Source organism: Crinia signifera, chromosome 5 (assembly GCF_055691185.1).
Source record: "Crinia signifera chromosome 5, ASM5569118v1, whole genome shotgun sequence".
Lineage (NCBI taxonomy): Eukaryota > Metazoa > Chordata > Amphibia > Anura > Myobatrachidae > Crinia > Crinia signifera.
The window spans coordinates 168,832,495-168,857,642 of record NC_139221.1 but is presented as its reverse complement, the minus strand read 5'-3'; the positions used below and the strand labels follow the sequence as shown (position 1 = coordinate 168,857,642).

Below are 25,148 nucleotides of genomic sequence, written 5' to 3'. Positions count from 1 at the left end.
TCAGGAGTATATAAGTACAATGTCTACGGTGCGTTACCCTATACACAGAATAGTGATATTAATATAAGGAATAAAGGGGTACAACGATATATAGATATGGGAAAGGGGGTCGCAAATAGTAAGCCCAGTATAGGCATGCCCATTGAGGTGATTGTCCCATTTACATCGAGATCTACCTATTAGTTTAGAGTGGAACAATATATACACAGATATTTTAGCAAAAGGGCAAAACAATAAGTGCCAGAATAGAGCAGAGAGAAAAGCACCAGAAATAGTCGAAGGGTAAGAGCTAAATGAAAGCTACAATATCAACTCCCTCATTAAGTCCTCTGGGAGAGAGGGTATTCAGGGTATAGATCCAAAAACTTTCTTTTTTTATAAGTTCTTGACCCCTATTGCCCCCTCTAGGGTTAACAGGGACTTTTTCCAAGATCGTAAACTTAAAGTTCTCTTTTGTGACCTCAGAGTTGTGTTTCTCCTGGTAGTGTCTGGGGAGACTGTGCACTCTTACTTTATTTTTGATGTTTCTCATATGCTCCTGGATACGGAGCTTTGTTTGTCTTATTGTTTTGCCAATGTAATGAAGGTTGCAGCTACAGGTGATTCTGTAGACCACATGGTCGGAATTACATGTCTCTGCTTCTTGGATTTTGTACTCTTTTCCGTTCTCCAGGGTGTGTTGGAACTGGATTTTGTCGAAAAAGGGACAGCAGATGCATCTGTTACAAGGGGTTGTACCCGGTTTTTTGTTCAAGAAATGCGTTGTTTTAGGAACTGCAGATGTGGTAGGTTTTAATCTACTGGGGGCAAGTATGGACTTAAGGTTATTGGCCCGGCGGTACACCAGATTGGGTTTAGGTGGGAGATGTTGACCCAAAATAGGGTCACGCAACAGGGTTGTCCAGTGCCTCTCTAGTACCTTTTTTATTTCATGGTTTTCACAATTAAATTGTGTCACGAAGGGGCGGCTCTTGAATTCTTTGGCCGGTCTCACTTGTTTCGTCAGTAGATTTTCTCTTTCTTGTGCGAATGCTTTTTGTCTGGCCTCTTCGATGTGATTTATCTTGTATCCCCTTTCAATGAATCTGTTGGCTAAAAGTTGGGACTGGGACCAGAATTCGCAATCTTCACTGCAGTTCCTCTTTATTCTAAGGAACTGGGCGTACGGAACGCTATTTTTCCAAGAAGGCAGGTGGCAGCTGGTTGCTGGGATAAAACTATTTGCGTCAACCTTCTTAAAGAAGGTACGAGTTTTGATTTCTTCACCGGGTGAGCCTATAAGTTCAAGGTCTAAATAGTCGATAGTAGAAATATTAGTTTTGAATGTAAATTTTAAATTAAAATCATTGATATGAATATATGTCATAAAGTCCGATATGCTCGTTTCGTCACCTCTCCAGATCAGCAGTAGGTCGTCTATATAACGTTTATAAAAAATTATGTTGTTTTCAAAACGGGAACCGTATATATGTTGTTCTTCCCAGGCTCTCATATGTAAGTTGGCGTAAGCCGGGGCAAATTTTGTCCCCATGGCCGTCCCCTGTTGCTGGATGTAGTACTCCCCGTTGAATTAAAAAAAAATATGTTTTAGAATGAATTCTATACTCTTGATCAAAAAGATGATTTCAGAGTTAGATTTATTTATAGATTTCATTCCGTAGGATTTTTTCCACCGACTCTAAACCCTTATTGTGGGGGATGGAAGAATAGAGACCTTGTACATCAATCGTAAGCCAACTGTACTCAGTGGACCATATCATTCCTTTTAGAAGTTGTAGTACTGAGGAACTGTCTTTTAGGTGGGATGTATTTTGTAATACATAAGGTTGGAGTTTTAAATCCAAAAAATGGGACAGGTTCGAAGTTAAGGAGTTCACACCTGCAACAATGGGGCGTCCCGGGGGTTGAGCTTGATCCTTGTGAACTTTGGGGGTGTGGTAAAAAATCGGCAACATGGGGTGTTTTACGTAGATGTAATCGAATTCTTCCTTACATAGTACCCCATCCTGCAAGCCCAAGGTTAAGTGAGTCTTCAGGTCGTTCTGGAACTCTAGGGTAGGATTGGAGGATATTTTTTTATAGGTCGAAATGTCATCAAGGATTTTATTGGCTTCAGCCACATAGTTGGTTTTGTCTTGTAGGACTACCGCCCCTCCTTTGTCAGCTATTTTAATAACCGTTTGTTCATCCTTTTTTAAACTTTTTAAAGCTTGGTTTTCCTGAGGGTTCAAATTAGTGGGCTTACGTTTTTTAGGTTTTATGGTTCGGAAGTCCTCACGAACCGCCTCAAAGAAAATTTCGAGGTGACTACCTCTAGACTCTACTGGGTAGAAGTGGGATGTAGGTGCTACGAGTGGTTTGTTTACCGATTCTTTGGTTGCATTCGTCTGGTTTTTAAGGAAGTGTCTCTGAACCGTTAAATTTCTAATATATTTATTTAAATCTATGAAAAGATTGAAGTGATTTATATGGCCATCAGGGGCGAATTTCAGACCTCTGTCTAAAATCGCGCTTTCTGCTGGAGATAGCTTTTTCGCTGATAGGTTAATGATTCCTGCCCCGGAGGAAGTGGGGCCAGTAGGCCTTTTTTCTTTTTGGGAGAACCGTTTGCCCCCTCTAGTACCTCTGGGTCTCCGTTGAGCCTGCGTTTGAGGCCGTGCGGGGATTCCAGGCGAGTATGTAGTTCTTCTCGTACTGTGCGATACGGATGACCTGAATCCCGATCTCCATCTAAAAAATGGGAATTTTTACGGGGGGTGGGGGACCGCTCTCTGTCCTCTCTGCTATAGTGGTGATAGTCTCGATAGGAGGGTATTCTACCTCTGTCCGTTCCTCTGTGGTGGTAGTCTTCTTTGGTATAACGATAGTCTGGCCTTCTGGGCCTGTCGTACTGTCTGTCAGAGGGTTTATAGTTCAAGTGGTTATTATGGTAGTTATTACTACATGGATAGCGAGTGCGATTCCTATCGTTGGAACGGAATTGGTCACGGCTACGGCCTTCCCAATTACGATTTGAATAGGTTTCTTGCCTTGAGTTCCTTGGTTGGATTTCTTGATTTCTAGTATCATTTGGCCAGATATGAATGTGGCCATTTACATAATCTCTTTTATCACGAATGAATTTCTTTTGTTTTCTCAGGACTATTTCTTTCTCTAATGAATCTAGCTTAGATTGGAGATCTGCAATATCACGTTTAAACTCTTCACTCGAATCGAACTTTGATAGGAGTCTTTCAATCCTACCCATTTCACTTTCATCTGCTGGACACTGTATGTGATCCGCTAAATCTGCTTAAGGTATTAATATTATCTATATTAGGTGACTACACACTATTGGTGATTCTGTATCCCTTGGGACTATTTCAATAGCTTTTTCTATGTTAATCATTTGATGCTACCAAACGGGATTAAAATCCTCACGCCTGCCACCTATTATGTTAGGAGCTCATTAAGACATTAAAATCTCTTTTCCTCTCCGCTGTCCTCCACTCCGTATCATGACTGTAATCCATGATTTGCTTTTTGTATTTGTGTTCATATAAATGAACTCTACTATTTGTATTATTTACAGTGATTTTACGCCTTGCTGACTTATTGTTCGCTAAGCCCCTGATGAAGTCAATTTATTGACGAAACGCGTTGGGCCTACAACACCATCTGTATCAATAACAGACCAGCTGTAACTTTTAAATTGGAAGTCTTTGTGAAGACTAAAAATAAATGTTTATTGTTTTAAAATTGTTGATCTGTATGTAGCGCACTCTATATTTCTTTTCTATCTCTATTTGCTTAGCCGGGCCCGGCTAACAGGGGTCTATTAGAGTTGCTGCTTTCATTACCATCTTGGGCGCAATAGGGGAACCTTCTTCTGTGATATATATATATATATATATATATATATATATATATATAGAGAGAGAGAGAGAGAGAGAGAGAGAGAGAGAAAGTGGTGTATGGTCGGCACTCCAACAGAGACAATACATCAGCCGGTGCGGTGCCCTCCAAGCTTTGCAGCAAATATACACAGAATCGACGGCGGCACTCGCAATCTCAATAGAAACTAACTCAAAGAGCTCAGAATGGGTTCATGAAGTTTCGGAATTTATTATCTGAAAACGGAAATAAATTCCGAAACGTCATGAACCCATTCTGAGCTCTTTGAGTCAGTTTGTATTGAGATTGCGAGTGCCGCCGTCAATCCTGTGTATATATATATATATATATATATGTACGTACGTACGTACGTATCCTTCAGAATCACAAGTGTGGTTTCAAAATAGTTTGTGGTGTGTCTAACCATGTATGTTTGTCTAGTACCTTTTTTAAGAAATTTATAAATAAAAGTTAGTTTTTACTAGACGTAACCCTCATCTGTACACTATCTTTCTATACTTATTTGTTATACTAGTATTGACTGTTATAATAGCGGCATCTTCAGAGTACTCCCATTTGGCGTTTCCCCTTTGATTACCGATTAAACAATTTTCCTAACTGAGATTACATTTATTGATCTCCAGACAAGAGTGCCCCAACAAAAAAAGAGTCTTCTTCTTCTTCTTGAAATACCCCCATTAGTCTCAAGGGTGCACCTCCACCACTATTAATTATCAGAGAAAATGATATTCTCATACAGGATAAAGATTTGTGGACTTATACTTACTTACTCTGTTTATACCTTACCAAAACCTTTAACCTGTGCACTGGTCTACTTTTCCATCCCCCTTCCCCTTGCATTTATCAATTATCAAGTTTACCTAGATCATCAGTCATTTGATTTACCCCTCGGGTGTGTCTACTCTGTTGCATATCTCTGTGTCATCTGCAAAAAGGCATACTTTCCCTTTAATACCATTTGCAATGTCCCTTGAATAAAGATATTAAAGAGCACTGGTCCAAGAACAGATCCCTGGGGTACTCCACTGGTAACATGTCCCTCCATAGAATGCACTCCATTTACTACAACTGTCTGTTTCCTATCCTGCAACCAGGTTCTTATCCATTTAATTGTTTTATAATCCAATCCCACACTTTCAAGTTTATTTAGCAGCCTGCGATGTGGGACAGTGTCAAATGCCTTACTAAAGTCTAGATATGCCACATCTAGGCCCCCATTTAATCTAGTATACTATTTTGGTAATGGAGCCAAAAAAGTCAATAAGATTTGTTTGGCATGATCTCTAAAACCATGTTGTTTTGGATCCTGTTGTTTCATTTAAGATATTCCACTATTCTTTCTTTTAATAGTGTTTCCATTAATTTCCCTACTACTGATGTAAGGCTCACTGGTCTGTAGTTACTTGCTTCTTCTTTGCTTCCGCTTTTTTGCAGTGGAACTACATTTGCTATTTTCCAGTCCTCTGGAACTGCACCTGTATCTAGTGACTGGTTGAATAAATCTGTTAATGGCGCTACCAACACATCTTTTAGTTCTTTTAGTATCCTTGGATGCACTCCGTCTGGCCCCATTGATTTATCCACTTTCAGTCTTGACAGTTCTGTTAGGACTTTCTCCCTAGTAAATGTACTTCCATCTACCTTATTTTTATGAATGTCCTTGCAACTTAACTGTGGTACCTTCCCTTCTCCTTCTATGGTGAATATGGAGTACTATGTACACAGTAATTGATAAAGGTTTGGAGTAATTTGGATAAAGGTTTGGAGGCTGTCTTCTATATTTAAATCTCAGTACTATGTCAGATTTCTCCAGATAAAGTTGCTATACTAAGGATATTTGGCTACAGCAGCTGGGAGGCTCGGAAGGCTACCATCTATATAAATCATCTATCTGCAAGGTATTTAGACTCTACTGTCTGGCCAGACACTTAATATACTGTATATCATCTCTAACAAGGTAAACTGCAGTCGGGTACTAACATCTGCATGCAAACTACTAACACCATGGTTATGCCACAGAAGTGGCACCTAGACCTGTTTATTGTTAACATCTGCTCATTATGGATCAATCCACTATCCTACAGATAACCAATAATCGGCATACAATATCACGCTTCCTATCTGCAGTGCTTTGCCTTTCTGACTAGAAAGATTTTTTTATTGTATGTTATGTTCATATATGAATTATATTTCTTACTGTCATTTTTTATTACATTTTATATTTAAATGTGGCCACATTATGGGGGTTATTCTAGTTCACTCTTTCTGACAAAATCCTTCTTAGATGGACAAAACCATATGCACTGCAGGGGGGCAGATGTAAAATGTGCAGAGAGAATTAGATTTGGGTGGGGTTTTACTTCAAAGTGAGATCTATATTGCAGTGTAAAAAAAATGCAGTCAGTATTTACACTGCACAGAAACAAAATGACTCACCCAAATCTAATTCTCTCTGCACATTTTACATCTGCCCCCCTGCAGTGCATATGGGGCCTTATTTTGGTTCATTCTTTCTGACAAAATCCTTCTTAGATGGGCAAAACCATGTGCACTGCAGGTGGGGCAGGTGTTACTTGTGCAGAGAGAATTAGATTTGGGTGGGGTTTTATTTCAAAGTGAGATCTATATTGCAGTGTAAAAATAAAGAAGTCAGTATTTTCCCTGCACAGAAACAAAATTACTCACCCAAATCTAATTCTCTCTGCACATGTTACATCTGCCTCCCCTGCAATGCACATGGTGTTGTCCATCTAAGAAGGATTTTGTCAGAAAGAATGAACCAAAATAAGGCCCATGGTTTTGTCCATCTAAGAAGGATTTTGTCAGAAAGCATGAACTAGAATAACCCCCTATGTCTGTATAGTCCATTAATGGATATGTTTTGTGATACTAAATTAAATTGGTAATTTTTCTTTTTAATCCTACTCCGACTCAGCGCAGTTTGTTATTCTACATTTTTTTGGTTTTCTCTTTGGGATCTTCTGAGCAATCACATACAAACAGCAGCAGAGATTGGAGTATTAACTAATTATGTACTGTTGCCGTCATCAGGCTTTTATAGTGCTGGACTTACATCCACTGATCTGACAGACTGGCCTGGATGCCGTGGTGAGCGAGCGAGCGGGCGGACAGTGACAGCATTTGCTGGGAGCGACGCACACTGCAGGCATCTGAAAGCCAGTAACTAACATCTGAACACTGCTGCATAATTCACTGTCATCCACACAACCAACGGTAACTGCAATAGAGCCTGTCAGCAGAAGAGGCTCCCTCCAACACAGGAGGTGCAGTGGGTGTTTTTTTTTTTCAATCATCCCTGGGACATCTAAATATATCTGGAGGCACAATAAAGGGATTTTTGTAAGAACTTACCGTTCGAATCCCTTTCTCTGATATGGTCCTGGTGACACAGCTCAACACTGGGATGTAGGAGGGTCCGAAGGAGCCAGGCACCTATCCTAAAGCTTTTAGAGGGTAGGCTCCTCTCCTACTGCATCCTGGACTCTTCAGTTCAATCTTTCAAAGCCACTGGAATACATTAACAGTACAAACGCCTGCACATATTATATGCACATTTTATAACAATAACTGTTAACTTTTAACTATTTTAACATGAATCATCATGAAACTTCTGGCATACTTACTGAGCGTAAGGGAGGGATCGCTGTGTCACCAGGACCATATCAGAGAAAGGGATTTGAACGGTAAATTCTTACAAAAATCCCTTTTTCTCTTTCAATGGTCCTGGTGACACAGCTCAACACTGGGACGTTCCAGAGCCGGTCCTTTGGGTGGGTACGCTCAGGTCTGCAGCTCTCAGCACTGCTCGCCCGAATGATGCGTCCTCCGACGCGAACTCATGGAATCTATAGAATTTGGCAAAGGTATGAACAGATGACCAAGTGGCAGCCCTGCAAACCTGCTCAGCTGTTGCCCCATGTCGAACCGCCCAAGAGGTGGCAACCGACCTGGTGGTATGCGCATTTATTCTGGCCGGTACAGGCCTTCCCACTTTGGTGTATGCAAAAGCTATCACAGATCGCAACCACCTAGCAATAGTCTGCTTAGATGCAGGCCAACCAATTTTTTGTATGTCATACAATACCAATAATGTGTCTGTCTTTCTGACACTCTTTACTCTGTCCACATAAATGCGTAAAGCACGCACAACATCCAAACTCTTCAACTTGTCCCTTTTCTTAGAACCCTCAGGGGTTGAAACACAGGTAGAATTATCTCCTGATTTAAATGGAAGGCAGAGACTACCTTCGGTAAAAACTGAGGCACTGTCCTCAGGACCGCCCTATCGTCATGAAAAATTAAGAAAGGAGATCTGCATGACAAAGCTCCTAACTCTGACACCCTTTTAGCTGATGCCACTGCCAACAAGAACACCAGCTTCCATGTGAGAAACTTAAGGTCCGCCGACCTCAAAGGTTCAAAGGGTGCCTTCTGAAGGCATTCCAAAACCAGTGACAAGTCCCAAGGCGCTACTGGTTGCTTGTATGGAGGTTTCAACCTAGATACCCCCTGTAAAAATGTCTGGATTTCCGGTAAAATGGCTATCCTCTTCTGGAAATAGATGGACAAGGCCGAGATCTGCACCTTCAATGACTGAAGGCTTAGGCCCGACGAGAAACCATCTTGTAAAAATTCCATCATCTTTGATAATTTAAAATGAGATGTGTGTGACTTCCGTCTCTCACACCATCTAATGTAAGTTTTCCATACTCTGTAATAATTTGCTGAGGACACAGATTTCCTGGCTTTAATCATAGTATGCACCACTGCATCAGAAAAACCTTTTCTTTTCAAAATGGCGGTTTTAATAGCCAGGCCGTCAAAATTAATCGAGCTGAATCCAGGTGATTGAATGGACCTTGTCTTAGAAGGTCTGGCCTCAGAGGTAGACGCCATGAGTCCACAGACAACCTCTGAAGCCTCGAATACCAGGACCTCCTTGGCCAATCTGGGGCCACTAAGATCACCGGAACCTTCTGCCCTTGTATTTTCTTTAAAAGTCTCGCCAGCATTGGTACTGGTGGAAAGGCATAAAGAAGATTCCCCTCCCAGGGGATAGTCATGGCATCCACTGCCTCCGCTAGTGGATCCCTCGTTCTGGCATAGAACCTGGGTACTTGATGGTTGAACCTGGATGCCATCAGGTCCACATCCGGAGTTCCCCACTTCAAGGTGATCTGCTGAAACACCTGCGGGTGTAAGCTCCATTCCCCTTCCTTGAGCTCCTCCCTGCTCAGGAAATCGGCTTCTATATTCTCCACTCCTGGTATGAATATAGCTGATACAGCTGGAACATTCTGTTCCGCCCATAGGAAGATTCTGGACACCTCCCACATGGCCAATTTGCTGCGTGTACCTCCCTGGTGATTCAGATACGCCACAGCTGTGGCATTGTCAGTCTGAATCCTTAAAGGGAGGTTCAGTAACCTGTCTCCCGCCAAGGAAATCACTTTCCAGACAGCTCTCAGCTCCAAGATGTTGATCGGTAGAGCTGACTCCTCTGCAGTCCACAAGCCCTGCAGCCTGAGGCCAAGACTACTGCCCCCAGCCCCTGAGGCTGGCGTCGGTAGTAACCACTAGCCAGTTCCAGGCCTGCAATGACCGACCCCATTGAAGGAAGTCCACTTCTGTCCACCATTTCAAGGAGTCTCGAGTGTCCGAAGACAGCACTATCAGCTCCGACTTCATGGTCTGTGTGTTTCCTGACCAAGCCGTCAAGATGTTCCATTGGAACACCCGAGAGTGGAACCTGGCAAATTGCAGCGTCTCGAATGACGCCACCATTTTCCCCAGCAGCTTGAGGCACCTCCATACAGAAATGCTCCGAGCGCTGAGAATCTCCTGGACTAAGGCGACCAGATCCCTGGCCTTTACCTCCGGGAGAAATACCCGATGAAGATGGGTATCCAGAATAACTCCCAAGAATTGGAGCCTCTGTGATGGTACCAACTGAGATTTTTGCAAGTTTAAAATCCAGCCGTGAGCCTGCAAAAAACTGATGGCTTCTGCCAAATGATTCTGAAGCATGGCTGCTGACTCTGCTTTGAACAGCAGGTCTTTCAAATAAGGTATCACTGTGATTCCCCTAAGCCTCAGCACAGCCGCCATCACTGACATTATCTTTGTGAATACCCTTGGCGCGGTGGCCAGACCAAAGGGCAACGCCTTGAACTGTAAATGCAGGTCTCCTATTGCAAACCTCAACAAGGCCTGATGCTCTGGGTGTATAGGAACATGCAGATATGCGTCCTGGACATCCATGGACGCCAAAAATTCTCCCTGGTCTAGGTTCAGGAGCACTGACCGTAGAGACTCCATTTTGAAATGGTCTACCCATAAATGGACATTTAGAGACTTCAAATTTAGTATTGGTCTGAAAGACTCGTCTGGTTTGGGCACCAGAAACAGAGTGGAGTAAAAGCCTTTCTTCCACTCTGCCCTGGGAACCGGAGAAACCACCCCTTTCTCTAATAGGGAGTGAGCTGCTCTCACAAGAGCTGTACGCAGCCGCGCTTCCTTTGGCAAGGATGTGGGGATAAACCTTTTCGGAGGCAGACCTCTGAAAGGAATTTTGTAGCCCTGGGCTATAATGTCTAACACCCAGGCATCCTGGTCTAGAGAAGCCCATGCGTCCCTGAAATGTGAGAGACGCCCCCCCCCACCTCTATCACTGTCGGGCAAATCCCCTGACAGTCATGCGGAGGGTTTGTCCTCTCCTTTGGTGGCAGACTTCTTGTGAAAGGAGCCAAACTTGGACTTCGGGGTCTTGCCCCTAGAGGACTGAAACTTTCCCCTGAATGACTGTCCTCGAAAGGACGCACCACCTCTAGGGGAGGGCTGAAAGGACGGCCTAAAGGCAGAAAATCTGGATGCCTGCTTAGCTGTGGGAGCCGGCAGAAATGTACTTTTGCCGCCCGTGGCCTGCTTAATTATTTCCTCTAATTCTGACCCAAATAACAACTTTCCTTTGAAAGCTAAAGTTTCTAGTGCCTTTTTGGACTCATTGTCCGCTTCCCAGGCCTTAAGCCAGAGCACTCTCCTGGCATTAATCGACACTGTGGATACTCTGGTTGCCATTTTAAGTGCTTCCTCCTCTGCTTCTACCACATACTCTGCAGCTGCCTTTAGCTTTTCCGCCAGCAGCAATACACCAGAGTCAGCCTGCAGCATGGTGCATAATTCACCAGCCCACTCAATCATGGCCTTAGAGACCCAGGCTGAAGCAATAAGAGGACGTAGGGTGAATCCCACCCCTTCAAAAATAGCCTTGAGGTTACCCTCCAGCTTTTTATCCACAGGATCTTTAAAAGCTGCACCGCCCTGTACTGGTAAAACAGTAGCCTTGGACAAACGTGCCACTGAAGCATCCACAACTGGCACCTTTTCCCAGAGCTCCGCATGAGACTCCGGCATGGGGTACAGATTAAGGAATCTCTTAGGCATTTGCAGCCTCTTATCAGGGGTTTTCCAAGCCCCTTCCAACAATTCCTGTAAACCTTCATCCGAAGGAAAGGTAACAGCCTCCTTACGCTGTCGCTTAAACACACCTTTAGCAGGAGTTTTATCCTCCACTGACAGTTTCAAAGCCTGTTTCACAGCTACAATAAGATCCTCTACTCCTGCAGAAGAGGTCTCTTCAAAATCATCACCCTGATCCCAGGGGATGTCAGTATACGCTCCCTCCTCCTCATCTACCAATGTAGGCATAGCATAAGACCTTTTAGGTGTCCCTGCAACATCAACATCAATCTTGTCTAGTATCTCACTAAACCTGTTGATCCCCCTAGCAGTATCCTGCATCACCTGAATAAAGGCAGGGTCTGCCTGGGTAAGAGGCAAGGAGCCAGAGGACTGCTGAGATGATGGCATAGGTCTCTGGGATTCTACCAAGCCATCACTCTGTCTGTCCAGTAGCTGCACCAAAGTGTTCACTGACCTGCCTAGGGCAATGGCCCACGCGGGTTCAATCTGCTCTGCCCTCTGAGGTTCACTCCCCATGGGTCTCACAGCAGCGCAAGCGTTACATAAGCCCCCCTTGGCCATCTGCTCAGGGACAAATTTCTGTGTGCATACATTACACGCGCTCAGTGCAATAAGGGCTCCTTCCCCCAAAACCACAGAATGTTGCTCAGACATGATGAAAAGTGATATATATATATATATATATATATATATATATATATATATATATACAGTGCATACAATGTACCAGCGATTATACAGGTTTAATGCACTCAGTCACTTAGCTGTCTGTTGGTTTCAGATGCGGGGAAACGATGCCCAGGAAATCCAAACACTCTGCTAGGATCTGTAAGCCAGCTCAGCTCCGCTGCAAGCGTTCTGAAAGGCACCAAACACAGAGTGAGGGAAGAGACCAAAGTCCCTGCTGCTGCGGGGTCCGTGACTTTTGGCGCCAACCACCCCCAGTCAGCCGCTCCCTAGGTAGGATTTCCTAGTTCCAGTATCTCCCCCTCGACTGGGGACCACTTGGAACATGCCTGTAACAACGCTGCTGTCCTCTCATATAGGAGCTCAGCGTGTAAGCTCCGCATAAAATGGCCGCCGCCATCACGGAGCGCCTGTCCCCCATGATCCTCACCTAAACGTGGAGCCGGTTTCAGGACACTCCGGAGCCCAGGCAGCTTCTAAAAAAGAAGCTGTAAGCGCTGCACAGGGTCTCCCTTGTGCACAGTGAGCTGACAGGACGCGCTGCTGCCAGCTCCTGCTGCGCTAGCAGTGTGAGGATTCACTATGAGAATCCTCACACTGTGCCTACCTAGCTAGAGTATCTATATAATAAGTTGAAGAATCTGTGTGCGTGTGTGTGTGTGTGTGTGTGTGCGTGTCCGTCGCATTGCGGACACACCGTGGCACTCAGAGACACCAAATTCAGCAACAAGATACCTCTGGACCCGGTGGTGTGCACCTCAAAGCCGTTTTTGGGAAATTTCACTTAGAAATTTAAAAAACACCAAGTTTTAATTTACCTTCATTGATGTTCTGGGGAAAAGATCGATGATCTGGGAAACCGTTTGCAAAGGAACAACTCCACACCTGATTTCATTGCTGTCATTGAGTATGAATGACACATTCTAACATTATGGTGAAGGCTTTAAACAATTAGGAAATAATTGAGGATATACATAAACCACACAACACACACACATACACATTGTACACACACGCACGCAAACACACACACACAGTACACCACATACGCGCACACAACACACAACACACATTTATACGTAGAGCACCTCACACACTTACACATTGGACAGATACACACACACACAACACACCACATGCAGTACAATACAAATCCATACACACTACAACACACACCCAAAAACAGTACAACAAACACACAGAACACACACACTTAAACATTGCCAGGATACACAAAGCACACTACACACACATATATACGCAGCACACATCACAAACTTACACATTCGGCAGATACACACAACACAACACTCACAGTACAACACACACCCACATTCACTACAACACACACCCAAAAACAGTACAATACACAAAACACACACTTAAACATTGCACAGATACACACAGCACACTACACACACACAGATTTATACATAGCACACCTTACACACTTACACATAGGGCAGATACACACAACACACACACATAACATACCTCTAACAGCACAACACACACCCACATTCACCACACACACCCAAAAAACAGTACGACACACACAAAACACACACTTAAACATTGCACAGATACACAAAGACACAACACACACATACTGTATATACGTAGCACACCTCACACACTTACGCATTGGACAGATACATACAATACAACACACACAACCACATACACTACAACACACACACAAAAACAGTACAACACACAAACACACAGAACACATAAAAAATAATTTGCCGTTTATTTAACCGTCTGTACCGGCAAATAAAAACTGTACCTAATGTACCGTTTCTACTTTGTTCCCCATATCCGTCTCTCCAGTCCTCCAGCCTGTCACTGCGCTCCCCGGCCAGTTGCACTGAGAAATCTTTGTCCTGGCCAATGCACCCATTGATCAATACAAAGTGGGTACACTGCACTCACCCTGTTAGTCAGTTGGATATCAGGCACTGCTCTGCCTTAAGGGTTTCCCAGACTCTTTTGGTTCATAGATAATGTTTGGTCGATGGGCATGAGCGCTGCATGTATTTGTTTGAATGTTATGAGTGTAAGAAGTTGAAGAATAAGACTGAGATGAAGATTTGTCACTTTATAGTGTACAATTTACTCAATAAATCATGAAAAAAATATGTGTACATAGAAGTACAGTACAATCAAGAAATGAAAGTAGGATTAAAAAATAAATTCTGATTCAAACTGATAATTGTTTGGATGGCGGTGGGTTGCGAAACAAATCTATAGGTGGAGGGGGGATGGATATTGTGGGCATAATTGGTGTTTGGTACACCTACAGGGGGTCCCCAGTTGATGAGAAATTCTCACTACAGTGTCACCGTAGGGGGATTTCCAATTGGGGTTCAGGTGGTCTTTTAGGGACCCCTTTACTATCCCGTTGGTCTCTTCTCCTGGAGCCTACGGTCTCCCTCAGTGATTGACTATCATTAAGGGAGACTGTAAGCTCAAGGAGAAGAGACCTACAGGATTGTAAAGGGTCCCTAAAAGACCACCTGGACCCCAATTGGGAATCCCCCTATGGTGACACTGTGACCGCGACACTGTAGTGAAAATCCCATCAATTGAGGGCCCCCTGTATGTGTAACAAACACCAATTATGCCCACAATATCCATACCCTCACCTATAGATTTGTTTCACAACCCACCCCATCCAAACAATTATCAGTTTGAATCAGAACTTATTTTTTAATCCTACTTTCATTTCTTGATTGTACTTCTATGTACACTTACATTTTTTTCACGATTTATTGAGTAAATTGTACACTTTGTAACATGGCAATTCTTTTTCTCAGTCTTATTCTTCAACTTCTTAAACTCCAAATCTTATCAATGCATCCATTGATGATTGTGATGGCTGAATCAGTGGATTGGCCCGGCGGGTGTAAGGAAGAATTTGGCCCATTGCACCCATTCCCAGTGGTGCATTACAGTGGTGCGGATAGTGTGCGTCGCGTCATGACATCATGTGGCCAGGCCCGCGGACCTGCTCCCACACTTAGGGCCTGCCCCACTGTTTGGTAGAGATGCTCGGTGCATGTGCTTTACAGATCCCCAGACCTCAGAGACTGCTGCAGGCAGGTTCGGTGAGGGGAGTGGCAGTGGCAGGGAGCAGTGAATTTTTAATTAATTATGGCGCGGTAAGTAACGCCCACACCGGACCCCACGCACTCAGCGCCTGTAATTACACACCCTAGAAACTGTACCATTGAAAGTATAGAAATTGAGGTGTGGACATGTCCCTTTCTGATTTTGTACGGATTTCGGTACTTATGTAATATCTGGACTCCCGTTTTTCTTATGAGACCGCGTCCCCTCGCGGGGCTCGCTGCGCTCACCACGCTTCGGGCACGGTGGCTCGCTGCGCTCACCACACTATATAAAATCAACTCCATGCGTAGTTGGATAGTAGGGGTATGAAAAAATGGGGTGCATTTAACATGGGAGTCCAGATAATACATAAGTACCCCGATTTCTGACCCTCAGATGTTGGAGGATATGTCATACAGTAGGTGCTAAATCTCAGGAGTGGATGTGGAATTCATCAACACATACAAGTTTTCAACTCAGGAGCGTTGAGTATCAATGCAAACACATTCTAACATTATGGTGGAATCTATAACAAATTACAATCTTAGGTCTTTGTCACAGCATACTGTAAGATTACATTTTTCAGCAATTTTGGAAATAAAGAAACCCCAAGGTTTTCCCGGGCAACGCCGGGCGGGTCAGCTAGTAATTAATAAAATAATAAAAATCCCCTAACTACTCTAATTCTTCAGCTGCTCCTGCAGCTCTTTAGAATAGCACCCACTCCAGTGGGCACCTAACACGAACTGAAGAGTCCAGGATGCAGTAGGGGAGGAGCCTACCCTCTAAAAGCTTTAGGATAGGTGCCTGGCTCCTTCGGACCCTCCTACATCCCAGTGTTGAGCTGTGTCACCAGGACCATTGAAAGAGAAATATACTCATAAGGAGGATAAGGACTGACCTGCAAACTCAATAAATATGGATGGTAACTATACCTTTAAAATGCTCTATACAAAGTGCATTACTTTTTAAAGGAACATTCGATAGTATCACCGCAAAATCGAGCTACAATTATATGCAGAATGTGGTCATGCTGGTTGATCTATATAAAATGAATTTTTATTATATCAATTAATTCATACCTCCCAACTTTCTTGTCCCCGGACCCGGGACACTGCTGATGCCTAATTTAGGGGGCGTGACCTATACTCACGGCTCTCCCGCGAGGCCACGCCCCCATTTTGCCACTATAGGGGCATGACCCAGAGGCTCTGTGAGCCTCTAGCCATGCCCCCAGCCCCCTGGCTGCGGCAATGCGTTTATTCCCCGCTGCTTAGCAGCCGACAGGGGAGACTCCCAACAGCCCCCCCTCACCGCGGGACACTGCCACCCGCAGGTGGGACAGCGGGACAGGCCCTAATAATCGGGACTGTCCCGCTAAAATAGGGACTGTTGGGAGGTATGATTAATTAATTGATGAATCTTTTATTTTTCATTATGAATTGTTGATTTGTTATTTGCGTAAAATAAATATTTTATATATTATTAAAAATTGGTTTTGCGCTCTCTCCTATGATAAACCACTTTTAGTAATAAGCAAGTCAACAGGAGGCTTCTCAGCAGCACATAAAGTTCAAAGCAAAAGAGGCTTTTCTTCAGCAGCAAAAAGTAAACTTAGTTCTATTCAATTCGAATACAAAAGTCTCTGCTCTTTTAGCTACAAAACAGGCAGGCATAGTCCAAGGCACTCACCGTTTATCTGTATAGGCAGGTCTCAGACAGACTCTAGCAGCCCCATCTCTCTCTAAAGCTGTGTACACATGGAGCAATATGATCACTGGCAATATATTGCTAGCAATAAATTGCACAGCAATCATATTGCTCAGTGTTTTCAGTTTTCATCAGCGACCAGAGATGTTCAAATGTAATTATTTATAACCACATGGTGGCAGTATAGCACAAATAATCACTAGCTTAAGCAAGCAAAATTCTTTCACGTCATTTTTTTCCCTGTGTGCAAATGCACTGCGGATAAGCTTACCGGTTGCTGAATGAGATGCGCTCATGAAAAAACTTCCACTATCCGGTATGCAGTATTGACACACTTTTATTAACAATATTCAATCTATTGCTTAAATTAGGAACTTTACCCTTATTAATTAACAGTTTTTTATATAGTGCACACATTTTACCGTGCTTTACAGAGAATATTTGAACATTCACATCAGTCCCTGCCCCAGTGGAGCTTACAATCTATATTCCTTACCACATGTACAGTACACGCACACACACATTCATTCTAGGATTAATTTTGTTGGGAGTCAATTAACTTGCAAGTATATTTTCAGAGGAAACCCATGCAAGCATGGTAGTAGAATATACAAACTCCGCACAGTTAGAACCATGGTGGGAATCGAACCCATGACCTTAGTGGTGTGAGGCAGTAATGCTAACCATTACACCATCCTTACTACCCTTGATGAAAAAACACACACACACACACACACACACACACACACACACACACACACACACACACACACACACACACACACACACACACACACACACACACACACACACACACACACACACACACATACACACATATACACACACACACACACAGTAACTCCCGTGAGGGAAAACAGCACTCACCAGACTTCAATCACCAGTAATTCTCTGGGGCACGATGTCCAGTTTTTAATAATCCATATGTGGAGCCTGGCGCCGTTTCGGTGCTACAGGACCATTCTCAAGGCAGAGAGTATCCAACAGCAAAATAACTGTTAGCCGCCGCCCCGGATTTTCTCCTGCAGCTAGAAGGTCCGGGACGTGCGGTCAGCGCAGTGCGGAGAGGAGGTGTCGGGGACGTTGCCAAGCAACGCCCGAACTTCTGCCCTCATTCTCCCTGCTGCTGGGCGTCGGGGCGTTGCTCAGCAACGTCCCCGAACTTCCGCCCGGCGAGCGTCCCCCTGTGCAGCTAATGTCAGCAGACGCTGGGGGTGGGAGATTTGAATAAATAGCAGGCGTCTGCTGGACACAGACGCCGGTTATAGCTACTTGGACCCTGCCTCACATTTCCAGTGGTTTTCCTGGTTCCTGAACTCCCTTGCTGTTGTCCCAGAGATTCTGTTCCTGCTGCAGCTAAGTTCTCGTTACGAGTTCCATTCCTGCTATCCTCTGGGCTCCTGATTATCCAGTTTCCACCTTGGGTATCTGCAATGTGGGGCTTGTCCCTAGCAGTGCAGGGTAGTTCAGTAGAGGTTGTTGTATATTTGGTACCCTCGTCTGAGCATTGTTGCTACTATTTTACAGTTTATTCCATCTTCAGTGCATTGTTGCTATTGATTATCTCATACCACCCTTTGAGCATTGTTGCCTTTTGTATTTTTATATTCAGCCACTGTGTATTGTTGCATATTGTTTTGCCTTAGGGGTCATAGGCCTGCACATTCCGGGGTTAGTTAGATATCCTTTTGCTACTGGTCTGTCTCTACGAATACGTTGTCCCCTCCTAAGACCTGACTGTAACGGAGTCTGTGCGGACCTAATTCGCCCTTACAGCCGGGACGGTTAAAGGTGAAGCCTAGCTCCGCACATATTCGTGGACTCAAGGTTGGGGCAACAGAGTCAGGGAGCAGGTCTGCTGACCTCCTACAGAGTCCTAACGGTAACAACAGCAATTCAATGGGTAACAGGGAGATGTTGGATACTCTCTGCCTTGAGAATGGTCCTGTAGGACCGAAACGTCGGCAGGCTCCACATCGGGGGCTGGCTGGCAACTTTTAGCGTGCTGGGGGCCGGCGGCCATTTTCCTGTAGCCGCGGCTGTGTTCTGGAAGCCGCGGCCAGCGCAGGAGGGCTGCCTGGAGGAGGTGGATGGTGATCCAACGCGGCCCGCAGCCAGTGACTGGCTAAGCGGCCCGTGGGGCACATGGCACCCTGCCCCCCGGCCCAGCCCGCCCCTGCTCCACATATGGATTATTAAAAACGGGACATCGTGCCCCAGAGAATTACTGGTGATTGAAGACTGGTGAGTGCTGTTTTCCCTCACGAGAGTTACTGTATTTACATAGCACTGTTTTCAGTACTTGTTTCCTAGCACGGCTGCGATCGCCACACTATATAAAATCAACTCCACGCCGACGTGGATAGTGGGGGTATGAAAAGGTCGGAGGACAAGTACCGCCACCCCTCGTGGGCTCGCTGCGCTCGCCGCGCTTTGGGTTGGCGTTGATAGTGGGGGTGGCGTTGACAATGGGGGTGCATTTAACATTGTAAGCACCCATCAGCCGTGCTAGGAAACAAGTACCCTGTTTTCTTTACAAGCACTGCTATTTATACGGCACCCTAGCGGCTACCTCGACACAGGGGTGAGAGTGCAGGTCTTGTTTGTATATATGTATGTGTGTAAATATATATATATATACATATATCATATCTGAGGGGTGACTCTGGTCTGTGGCTGGAGTGAAATGGAAGCTGGGTTTATTGATGAACTTAGACCACATAAAAGGAGACCTTTTTTGTATGTAGGTGGAGTAGGAGGCTGAAGGCATGACTGCGAGGAATTCGCATGGAACGATGGAGGGTAATGAACACAATGCTGAAATCTCTGAAACAAGGAATTGGTCCTGACTGAGGTTGACCATCGATGGTGGATGAAGACACAGGAGAACACTGCAGGTAAGTATATGGCTTAGGCAGATACCACTAACACAGGCACAGGAGAGGTCCACCAATGATGACTGGAACTAATGGTGGTAATATTGATGTTGACACAATGAAATTAGCGAATTAGGCTTTGGATAAAACAAAGACAATTCTTAGTTTGGACACTGGAGGGAGACAAGCTGCAGCAGGATGGTAAACTGCACTTGCTGCAGAAAGCAAGATATACTCAGGATCAAGCTGGAGACACTGTTAGTCAAGAGCCTTCTCCCAGCATAATTACAGTTTAGGGAGTAAGTGCAGAAGATTGGTTGTAGCAGGATGATGTTAGAATGGCTTTGACAGGATCACCCCCTTTATGGGTGTCCCTAGGACACTTCTTGGGCTTGTAAGGAAACTTATGATGGAATTCTTGGATTAGTTCCGTAACCATTCCAATAAATAAGGTATTGAAGACGCTTGAAGTGGATACGGGAGTCTTAAGATTTTCAAACCTCATATTCGACAACCCATCTGTGTTTGGACATTTGGAGGTGTGAAAGTCTGGAATGGAAGCTGTTATGCACCAATGGTTTCAGAAGTGAGATATGGAAAGAGTTCTGAATTTTTAGAAATAATGGAAGTTTCAGTTTGTAAACTGCCGGATTAATAACCTGTTCAACTGGAAAGTGACCAATGAAACGTGGAGCGAACTTCATAGATGGTACTCTGAGTGTCAAGTTCCAGGTAGACAACAACACACGATCACCAATTTTTAAGGTAGGAACTGCAACATTTTCTGTCAGCAAATTTTTTGCTCAAGATGCTCAAATACATTTCCAGATCTTGATGATACATCATAGTTTTAAGTCAACTGCTGGAACAGGAGACACTGCAAGGGGCTGGTTTTCAGGAGTGGTACCCATAATTAGCAAAAAATGGTGTCGCTGAAGATGATGTGTCATATTGATTGTCGAGGCAGAATTCTGCCCACGGATGAAGTTTTACCAAGTTGAGATGAGGAGACATACAGACGCAGGAAGGATTCTAGATCTTGATTGACTCTTTCAGTCTGACCGTCAGGGTTCGCAAAAATGCGCTATCGCGCGTATTTTACCCCAAAACAGTCCCCGGGGACTCAGTTTTCAAAACTAAAGCGGTCTCCGAGGACGCGCTGTGCAGATTCTGTACCTGTGAGCCGCCACCATGAGCCGCTGCGAGCCAATCACTGCAGCGGGCGCCGGGACCCAATCAGTGAACAGTGGCCGCTTGGCAGCCAATCACTGTAGATTTTACAGGTTGCTGCCGCTGTGCACCCTAAAGCTGCGCGCCCTGCATTTTGAGAGCAGGTTACCGTGTTAGAGTCACTGTGCGTCCCCAGGGCCACGCCCCTGCCATGTAAGTCCAATCCGCTGCTGAAAGCAAGGGGGATGGGGGGGGGGATAGGATGCGGCTGTATCAGCCGCTCTCAGCAGAGTAGGTGTCTAGAGCGTGCTGTCAGGATGGTGGGGGACTGGATGTGGCTAAAACAACTCAGAGCAGCATGTCAGCTATTCCAGCCACATCCAGTCCCCCGCCCCGCTGATAGCCCACTCATCTACTCATCTGCTTTTCCAGCCCTTGGGCAACGCCCCCCTCCGTGGCAAAAAGCCAAAAATGCCCCCCTCCACTGTGGCAACGAACCTAAAATGCCAACTCCCCCTCACGCCTCATGGCAACCAACATAAAACGCCCTCTCCCCTGTGGCAACCAGCATAAAATGCCCCCCAGCATGTAACTCCTGCAAGGAGCATATAACCCCTAGCAACAAGCATGTAGGCAAGCAGCACTTATGTGCTATAATATATACTTGTCATAACAGTGTGTACTATAATGTGTATTGGGCATAATGGTGTGTACTGTAATGTGTACTGGGCATAACGGTGTATGCTGTAATGTGTACTGGGCATAACGGTGTATGCTGTAATGTGTACTGGGCATAACGGTGTGTGCTGTAATGTGTACTGGGCATAAGGGTGTGTGCTGTAATGTGTACTGGGCATAAGGGTGTGTGCTGTAATGTGTACTGGGCATAAGGGTGTGTGCTGTAATGTGTACTGGGCATAAGGGTGTGTGCTGTAATGTGTACTGGGCATAAGGGTGTGTGCTGTAATGTGTACTGGGCATAAGGGTGTGTGCTGTAATGTGTACTGGGAATAACGGTGTGTGCTGTAATGTGTACCTGGCATAACGGTGTGTTCTGTAATGTGTACTGCCCATAACGGTGTGTGCTGTAATGTGTACTGTCCATAACGGTGTGTGCTGTAATGTGTACTGGCATTATGGTGTGTGCTGTGATGTGTACTGGGCATAACGGTGTGTGCTATAATGTGAATTGGTACTACTATGTGACCACACCTCTTCCCCCCCCCAAAAACATGCCCTAAATTTCGGCACGCAGTGCCCCTGTTTTCAGGTTTATATAGTTTCTGGTGTATATGTATCTTTATGCGAGTGGGCCAATTGATACTTCCCCCCCGACCCACATGTGCCATGCCGGGGAGAAGGGGAGAGGAGGCTTTATTCCGTTGGGACCTAGAAAAGGTCACGTAGGACCCCAATTTTCAGAAGTGAAGGGTCCCAGGGACCCACTTTTTTGGGTGGTTTTCGCGAACACTGACCGTGTGACTGAGGGTGGTATGTGGTACTGAACTCGAATTGAACTTGGAGTAAGGTACAGATGGAGCCGGCCTTGTCTTTGCAGGGGATGGTGGCAGAATTGCCAGCCGCCATCCCCCATCTGCTCTGCGAAAGGGGACGCGCACGCACCCCCTTCCGACGGCGCTTCACCTGGGGTCCCCACCGCCTCCCCTAACCCTGTCCGTCTCCCTGAAGCGGAGACGGACAGGGTTCCCGTCGCTCCACCGCCCAGAAACTGAGACGCACGTGCGTGTGAGACGCACGCGCGTCTCAGTCAGATGGAGCCAGATGGAGCGCCTCGCTGCTGGCGGATCGCCAGCGGAGACAGTCTGGCAATTCGCCAGCAAGAGGGAGCCCGGCTCCATCTGTACATAAACTTCACCAAAATATAGCCATAAATTGCACATACGATCGCCAGAGCAGAGAGGTGGAGTGATGGGAGGGGAGAGGAGAGCGGCCAGTGGTGGGTGCTCGGACAGGTGATGCGCCAGTAATGCACAGCTGCAGGCACCACTGGTGCACACTTTCATCTTAGTGGTATGCCCAGAAATTTTCCAGGACAGCCCGTTGCGGCAGTGCAGCTGAGCCCAGAAAATTTTCGGGCATACCACTTAAGTGGTTAAAGGTCGGGGCATCCTCTAGCCATGCGGGCGTTGCTATCCGTGTATGCCATTCTGTGATTGTTTTATTTGTAATTCCAGCCCTTTTAAAGGCTAGACTGTTTGCTGCCGCACTCCCTCTGTCTCATCTAACTGTATACCGCTATAGAAATACGATATATCTGAGCTGCGGCTCAGACCATAGAATTAATCCTGCCTGCACTGCTCAGTTATAATTCTCTTTAAATTTAAATAATATTTCAATAATATATATGGTGCTGATTGTCATGCAGGATAAACTAAATATCCATAATAATTTCAGGGGAACAGCAACAATTGCTGTCTTCTGATAACATTGTCTATTAGGTGATACATTGTATCATCTCCTGATGCAAACAGCAATACAGCCCTTTCTGATGTGATTATGAGCCTCTATTGAGCATACTCAGCATTGTCAAGTCTTACACAAGGATATTGCATCACATTCAGAAGACTGGATTAAACCCTTATTGATCCTTGATAATTAATTAGCATACACGGCACACCCGCACGTGCAGTTTTAAAACACACACACGTTCACTTGTTTGTTTGTGTTTCTTTTTATTGTTTCGCTTGCTTCTACTCAGAATAATAAAAGGTATATTTTAGGACTCAATTACTTGTTGGTGCGCCCCAACAGGACAAATCTTTCTTCCTTTTTTTGTATCCCTGCATTAATGCACCTATATGTTGTTTTTTTTTTATCATCATACGCAGGGGGTCTCCTTGTTAAATATTTCTTATTAAAAATACATGATCTTGTGCGATTGAACCAAAACCAATCTTCCCTGGTTAAAGGTCGGCTAAGCACGAAAAACAAATGTGTAAAGTTGTTACGGCAGCGTAAAGGCATTGTTAAACTCAGGAGGAATTATAACACTTGAGAGAGATGGGTTGGTAAATGATTTAAAGGGCCAGCAAACAACTGTGGGTGTAACATGCATATCCGCTGTTATAGTTCTGCTGAAATTAATATTGAAACCCATTGTACAGATGGAGCCACTCTCATTCATCTCCAGTGCCTGCCAGAATATCCCCACTGGCGAGTGCTGGCTGAGAGGGACTCCATCAGACTGGGACGGCTCGGTGGTGAAACCCTGCCCGTCTCCGCTTCAAGGAGATGAGAAGGGTTAGATGGGTGTGCAGGTAGGCGGTGGGGACCGGCAATGGCGGACAGGGAGGTGGCGGATGGCAGTGGGGAGCTCTGTCTGAATGGGGCGAGCGAGCCTCTATAGTTCCAGAAGTAAAGACGTCAGAGACACTATCAGCTTCTTTAAAGAATGAGGCTAGGTGATTTCTCACTAAGGTACTTATATGTTAGTTGGGCGCCCACTTTAGTAAGTACACTCATTATAGTACACTATTCATGTCGGCATGGAGTTGATGTTATATAGTATGGCGAGCGCAGCGAGCCACCAAACCCGAAGTGTGGCGAACCCCCGCGAGGGGACGTGTAAAACTAAGCAAATAGCTTAGTGGGTATATGGACAAGACGGTGAAGGGGTATATAAACAGGGCGCTGAAAAAATTGAGCTCCTCTCTCAAGAATATAATGATGGAATTTCTAGATATGAAAAATAAAAATATATATGCAACCAATGTGTAGTATTATCTTTATGCAATAAATGGCTGTTGGTGTTCATTGGCTAATAAGCGTACCTAACATACACATAAATGTAGCTAGGGACACCTATAAAGGTTTTCTTAAGGGTGTGTACCCATACCCATGATGTTATAGGTATGTATACTCCTCAAAAGGTATCTTTGCACATGATTCGTCGCTTGTGAAAAAGTTCAGGCAAAAATACATATAGCAGAAAAACGGCACGTTAAATTTTTTTAAAAACCTTTGGAGCGCAATTTGGAGTATGGTGGCAGTGACCTAGGTTTGAGACTTGAATCTTATGGTGTAATACTGGTAATCACTATATAGATGGTAGATATCGGATCCTACCTTCCACTAGGATCAATCCACACACCAAATTCTCCAGCTGGACATTCTGGAACTTCCATCGCTACATACCTGAGAGAGGAGACATCT

The 25,148-nt window shown here is 44.9% G+C and overlaps 1 long non-coding RNA gene across 2 annotated transcripts in view; it reads right to left on the bottom strand.

Moving 5' to 3' along the window:
- The window catches only part of LOC146080711 (uncharacterized), a 44,859-nt gene that overhangs the window by 9,522 nt on the left and 10,189 nt on the right, over nucleotides 1-25,148 (bottom strand). For both annotated transcript variants that reach the window (XR_014474960.1, XR_014474961.1), the window contains one exon: nucleotides 25,062-25,130. This is a non-coding gene — a long non-coding RNA (uncharacterized LOC146080711). The remainder of the gene's footprint in view (nucleotides 1-25,061; nucleotides 25,131-25,148) is intronic.